Source organism: Astyanax mexicanus, chromosome 22, assembly GCF_023375975.1.
Source record: "Astyanax mexicanus isolate ESR-SI-001 chromosome 22, AstMex3_surface, whole genome shotgun sequence".
Taxonomy (NCBI): domain Eukaryota; kingdom Metazoa; phylum Chordata; class Actinopteri; order Characiformes; family Acestrorhamphidae; genus Astyanax; species Astyanax mexicanus.
The window spans coordinates 38,180,317-38,186,907 of NC_064429.1; the positions used below are offsets into that span (position 1 = coordinate 38,180,317).

General features: G+C 34.1%; 1 protein-coding gene across 1 annotated transcript in view; it reads right to left on the reverse strand.

The window, feature by feature from the left end:
- Positions 1-6,591, reverse strand: part of txnrd2.2 (thioredoxin reductase 2, tandem duplicate 2) — a 427,445-nt gene that overhangs the window by 261,682 nt on the left and 159,172 nt on the right. The window lies entirely within an intron of this gene.

Consider the following 6,591-nt stretch of genomic DNA (forward strand, 5'->3'; position numbering starts at 1 on the left):
CTTTCTCACATTACACAGATATACACCATAAACAGAGACCACTTCAGTTTCTGATTCAGTTTCTCTGATTTTGCTATTTATAGGTTTATGTTTGAGTAAAATGAACATTGTTGTTTTATTCTATAAACTACAGACAACATTTCTCCCAAATTACAAATAAAAATATTCTCATTTAGAGCATTTATTTACAGAAAATGAGAAATGACTGAAATAACAAAAAAGATGCAGAACTTTCAGACCTCAAATAATGCAAAGAAAACAAGTTCATATTCATAAAGTTTTAAGAGTTCAGAAATCAAAATTTGGTGGAATAACCCTGGTTTTTATTAAGAGTTTTTTTTCATGCATCTTGGCATCATGTTCTCCTCCACCAGTCTTACACACTGCTTTTGGATAACTTTTTTTACTCCTGGTGCAAAAATTCAAGCAGTTCCGTTTGGTTTGATGGCTTGTGATCAGCCATGTTATAGAACTTCAATTCATATAAACAGAACATGAATTTCAAACATAACACAGTCTGATCTACAGTCTGATCTTCAGTCTGATCTACAGTCTGATCTACAGTCTAATGTACAGTCTGATTTTCAGTCTGATCTTCAGTCTGATCTACAGTCTGATCTACAGTCTAATGTACAGTCTGATTGATATACAGTCTGATCTACAGTTCAGCTACATGGTGCGTGACAAAATGGGTTTAAATGGGGTGAAAAGTCTGAACCCAGGGGGTGTAAAACCGCCCCAGTCTTTCATTGTGTTCCACACCATTGTGTTTAACTGTCCCAAAAGAATCGGCAAAAAATAAAAAAATGTCCATTTGAACAGGAAAACTGGCTTTTCTGGCCAAAACGGAAGTGTGTGTGAGCGCGTGAGTGTCCCGTTGGTGCATGGTATTTTTGCTTATTGTCATTTTTCCCGTTTCTCAGAGTGAAAGAGTCATAAAAAAATGACCTCTCGTTATATTTATTACACACAACCTCAGAACTTGCGGTCAACCGCTGTTAATCTGCAAACAAGTACAAACATAAAATAAATGTATTATTATAACATCTAAAAAACGAACATAAAATGAAAGAATCTGTTTCTTTTTGTGACTACAGTATATTTAAACTGCAGTGTATTAATAAGTAACAACAATTATTTAACTTTTATAAATTTAAATAAACGACAGTTTGTAGTGATTATCAGGTATTAGTATTGTTTTAATTGAAGAATCATCTAAGAATAATCTTTTATTTTAATATTATTGTTGTATTCACTTACCTGACCACTGCATTTACAGCATTATTCACGGTGGGATCCAATAAATAAACAAACAGCATTATTAATAGTATTTGTTTGCAGTAGCAGTAGCAATTTATAACTTTGATGATGATTGGTGCTAATGCTAGTACCTAAATATTATTCTACTTTATTATTACGCACATTATTTCATTCTATTTCATATTTAAAGTAATGTATAAATGTGTTTAATCGACTTTCTCAGTTATAAACATCAGTTTTAGTTACTGAAATAATCTCTAATAACTGTACTGATGTATGTACCGCTAAATTGCGGTAATACGGCTCATAGATCAGATCAGTTCTCAGCGCGGGTCGTTAGTATTCGGACCTCCGTGCTATCTGAGACCCGGGGGGCGCGCTGAGGGCCGCCGCGGCGCAGTAAGACCACCGTCAGGGGCAAATAGTTCCTTCCTGCGCTGCGGCCGGAGCTCGGGGGTCGGGGGGAACGGGGGGCTCGAGGGGTTCGAGGTTGGGGGCTCGTGTTTACGGAGCAATGGTTTTAAATACAGACAGAAACTCACGAGCTCACTGCTCTGATTTATTAGCTGCTAATTGATCTGGGGCTCTAATTAGCATCTCACCAGCCCGCGTGCTTGCGCGCGCTCTCTCTCTCTTTCTCTAAGCATAAGTAAAGACTTTGATGTGTCATAAATCAGACAAACAACTGAAAATAGTTACTTTTATAGATGTAAATGTAGCTAAAGCAGCTCGCGCGCTTTAGTTTTATTATCATTCCTGCACGCACGAGCCCTCTGCGCTGGGTGGATAAAGAACCAGGCTCAGTGTTACTAATAATAATTCTCATTCTAAACTAAATTCTAAAGAGGAAAAGAAGAAAAAGAAGAACAGAAAATGAAGCTGGCTCAGTATTACTAATAATAATTTAAATTCTAAACTAAATTCTAAAGAAAACAAATAGAATATGATTTACAATACTAATATGAAGAAGAAGAACAACAAAAGTTTGAATAACTATCGAACAAACGTTGATTCAGCCTTACAAAAAGCATTACAAATGGGAAAAAAAATTGTAGAAATAAAAGTGGTACCATTTTTTTGTTCTAATACCGTTTTTTGTATTATAATTATTAGCTAATAAAAAAAATAATAAAATAATCATAAAACTAATAATATTTACAATAATACAATATCTAGTAATATTTTACTAATACTATCATTACGACTATGACTAACAATTATATCTGTAGTAGTGTTTATTTTAAGTTGGCTCATTCGTTATACTACTTTTGTTTTGTTTTTTTCTTAGTATACTATTTTTGCTAATCATAGCAAATTTAGAAAGTTAAAATCACCAACTATTAACCATACTATTGTTAAAATTTACCAAGATGATTGTCTCTATTATGAAAATAAATATTACAGTTATAAAATATAGTAATGATTAAAAATTAAATATTTTTGTTGTTGAAACTGTAATTAAGAACTGAGACGTTTATTAAATGGTGTAATCTCCCGCGTGCACAGTGGTGAACAGAGTAACTCACGCTCAACTGAGTCAAGTTCAAACTCAACAGAGCTTCTGGAGAGTGATGGATCACACACACACTACTGACCACACACACACACACACACACAGCTAAAAAGACGATCAGCTTTTTAAACAGGACTCAAAAGCAGAGCAGAGCTTCCTACACCATCTACAGTAGTAAAATAAAATATAGATGCCACTTTAAAATGATCGTGGTGTAAAATTAAGTACGTAAACTTAACTGATTAATAAGGAACCTTTTTATTTTTATATATGTGTTAAATAGATGCATTAGGTTTAAATAAAACATCACTGGGTAATTTGAATTTAAATGAAACAAGTTATGGAATTTAAACGGGGTTTTACCTTGTGGTTTTACGTTTTGTTTAAATTGACTAATAATCAGACGCATTCAGTATATTCATCACAAACTTTGGATTATTCTTTTTTAATTATTTCTCATGCAGAATGCATTATTAAAATTTAAACACTAAACCGTGTTACACATTTTTGTATGGCTGAATACCCAATCTTAAAATGTTATTATCAATGAAATTAAAGCTCTTTAATTGTATTTTTATAATTCATTGAAATAAAATTGATTGTAATTTATTTTAGTTGATGCACTGTGTTATTGATCGGCTCTTACGCTCATTTAGTTGGGAGGCCTATAGCGAGTGGTTCCTCTTTTTACCAGTAATATAGTATTCAGTGTGTCTGTATTTAGTACAATATATATTTTTTTACTTTAAAGTTGAATGGTTTTGGTGCTTATTGCAAACTGAATTAAATACACCCATTTAATAAGCACTGAAATAATTTGAGCGAATCATTTTTAGAGATCAAACTTAAAACTGAGGGATCAGTGGGAATCGCAGGAATCTGAGGAAAACTGAAAGTCCAAAAGAAAACACGAGAAGGTCAGATGTTGGTGTTTATTGCCAGATTTCATCTCGCGCTTCAACACAAAGAGCTGAAAGATCACTGAGAACAAATCCAGCTCTGATCTCCACTGAGCTCCCCACTAAACCCGCCCGAACATATGAGAGGAAACAACCAGCGACTGACAGCGATACTGAATTCGGTATATTCATGTTCAAAAGAACACAATGTGAAAAACAAGCAAAACTGTAGAAGATTTGCTTTATTTATTTGTGTGGACATGAACGCGTTCGTATTTGTTCTAACAAACTACTAGAACTTTTAAGATCACAAAACCACAAAACAACAGTTAACAACTACAGACCGCATCTTAACAAACTGCCACCAGCGTTTTAGAAACAACTAACCGACTTAAAACTAGTGACCAACTTCTTATTACATACCAGTTTCTAAAAAAAAGACTACTAACCTCTCATTAAATCTATCCACCACCTTAAAAAAACTACTACCATTTGTTTTGCAATTTTCTAACCAATTACTGACCATCTCCAAACAAAAACACAAATTCTTATCAAACTACTAGCCAATTTTAAATAAATTGCAACTTTTACTCTAGTGAGAAGCTTCACAGTACTGACTATCGTCTTACTGCCAAGAAACTATACTACAAACTACTGACCAGCTCCTGAAAAACTACTAAAATCCGACTTTGAACTAACTACCAAACTAGCTAACAAATTATAATCCAACTGCAACACACACTTCAACAAAAGTTTGTGTCGCAAAATATTCTTATAGCACAAATATGATTCTTAGAAGGTTATTAGAAAATATTTTTAATTTTAAGATGTAAGATGCTTTTGGAAAACTGGGCCCTGATTATATGTTTACAGTTTACATAAAAATACATTTGTTAATCTGTAAATGTATGACTACTTTAGAGAAATTCAGAAATTAATTTAAATTCGTGCATTCATAAATTGTCCCTTATAATTGCATTTTTATTGGCTTCAGGAGTTCCAGTCTTTCTGAATGGTTAGAAATCATGTGTTTTAAATATCTGACTGATCAGATACAGAGCGTCATCACTGCTCTTCAGACTGCCATTAAAGACTGAAACACACCTGCATTACCTGCTCATAAAACACAGCGCACCTGTCATCATCCGGGTCATATTGCTGCTTTATGGATAGTCAGTCAGAAACGCTCGCGCTCTGCGCGAAGAAAAAGAGATAAAAGGAAAAAAAAGGCCGAGTGTTGCGCAACCTCAGGTCTGTCTGACTGCATTCCTTCAGTCTGTCTGTCTGTCCGTCTGTCTGTCCTCCTGTTATTTATTTATTTGTTCTGGTATCGGCCCTGAATTCTGTCTGTTATCGCCTCGGGATTTACAAAGGCCGTTTCCGACTTGGCAGTGATGGAGCGCGCGCCTATCAGCTGCATCAGATAAAGCGCGAGAACAGGGCTCGAGCTTAAAACAGCACACCACCGATCACAACAGCAGCACTACTGCATTCTGGGAAGATAATGGATGAATGTGATCAGCATAAAAATAAACACATACACGCAATGCGTCATTAACATCAATAAATGAGAAATAAATAAAAAGCAGAAATAAAAGAGAGAGCAATCAAAATATAACAAGAATAAAAACAATTGCTCATCTTGCAACTCCATCTTAATTAATGAGATTAGCATAAAAATACGTAAATATATAAATGCAATGTGTCATCAACATTAATAAATGAGAATAAAACAAAGGGCAGAAATAAAAGAGAGCAAATATAAAACAACAAGAAGAAACGTAACTAATTATTTTGGAAAACAAAACTATAAAACGTATTGTTTGTTTGTTTCTTTCCTCATCTTGCACCTTCATCTTCATCAATGTGATCAGCATAAAATAAAAAAATAAAAAATAAACGCAATGTGTCACTAACATTAATAAATGAGAAAGAAACAAAGGGCAGAAATAAGATCATAGATAACGTCCAAACTAGCTCAAAGATGATTCTTAGAATTTTATTAGAAAATATGTTTTAATTCTAAAATGTAAGATGCTTTTGTGAAACTGAGCCCAGATTACAGAGAGTGAATGTTTACATTTACAGTAACTGCATTTAAAACAAATAATATTTGTTAATATGTAAATGTATCGCATCTTTTAGAATGTTAACTCATGTGTTTATTATTATGTTTAGTGTGACTGCATTGTATGTGGCATCAGTAGTTCCAGTATTTCTGAATGGTTGAAATCAAATTTTAATCAAAATTTTCATAAAATAGAAAAAAAAAGAAAACAAATTACAACGTTGTTTGTTTGTTTGTACTTTTTTCACCATTTGTTCACCTTTCTTTTCTCCTCTTTCGCCCCTTTTCTACCGCTGCATCCAGTTCACTCCATCCGGGTCCCTCCAACTCTTAAACCCCCATGCAACTGTGTATCTGCATGAAGAAGAAGAAAAAATGTTGACCTTCTGAGCTAATGATTGTTGTAAATAAGTAAATCTTTTAATAATAAATTATCAACAACACTGGAAATGCAAAAATATAACCAAACTAATAAATAAGGAATGAAAGATAAATATAAAGAATGTACAAATTAAATAAATTAAAATTAATGGTTAAAAAATCTTAGTACGTATAAAAATATCGACACAAAGTAAGCAAAGAGAAAATGTTAACTTATAAATGAAGGGGAAAAGACACAAACAAAGACACCACTGTAAACCCAGTAAAGTTCAGAACCAGTGAATCTAATCACTGGTTCTGTTAATCACAGTTCCGCGCGCGCGCTCTGACAGCGCGTGTCTAAACCTCGTGTCCGTTAAAGGCCATCAGATGGCGGGGCGAGAGGACCCAGATAAGGCCGCGTGCGTTAAGCTTTATCCCATTAGAGCCTTCACCCAAACCCTCAGGTGCAAATGACACCCGGCCGGCCC